The sequence below is a fragment of the Salvelinus fontinalis genome, chromosome 39 (genome assembly GCF_029448725.1).
Source record: "Salvelinus fontinalis isolate EN_2023a chromosome 39, ASM2944872v1, whole genome shotgun sequence".
Taxonomy (NCBI): Eukaryota; Metazoa; Chordata; class Actinopteri; order Salmoniformes; family Salmonidae; genus Salvelinus; species Salvelinus fontinalis.
In genome coordinates this window covers 1,665,709-1,666,346 of record NC_074703.1, presented here as the reverse complement: position 1 = coordinate 1,666,346, position 638 = coordinate 1,665,709, and positions in this window count along the sequence as shown.

Genomic DNA, 638 nt, shown 5'->3' with positions numbered 1-638 from the left:
TAACTCTGTCTGATAGAGACCAGGCCCTGGGAGAGGGGAGGTATCTCCTTCTAACTCTGTCTGATAGAGACCAGGCCCTGGGGGAGGGGAGGTATCTCCTTCTAACTCTGTCTGATAGAGACCAGGCCCTGGGAGAGGGGAGGTATCTCCTTCTAACTCTGTCTGATAGAGACCAGGCCATGGGAGAGGGGAGGTAAACATCCTTCTAACTCTGTCTGATAGAGACCAGGCGCTGGGAGAGGGGAGGTATCTCCTTCTAACTCTGTCTGATAGAGACCAGGCGCTGGGAGAGGGGAGGTATCTCCTTCTAACTCTGTCTGATAGAGACCAGGCCCTGGGAGAGGGGAGGTATCTCCTTCTAACTCTGTCTGATAGAGACCAGGCCCTGGGAGAGGGGAGGTATCTCCTTCTAACTCTGTCTGATAGAGACCAGGCCCTGGGGGAGGGGAGGTATCCCCTTCTAACTCTGTCTGATAGAGACCAGGCCCTGGGGGAGGGGAAGTATCTCCTTCTAACTCTGTCTGATAGAGACCAGGCCCTGGGGGAGGTATCTCCTTCTAACTCTGTCTGATAGAGACCAGGCCCTGGGAGAGGTATCTCCTTCTAACTCTGTCTGATAGAGACCAGGCCCTGGGAGA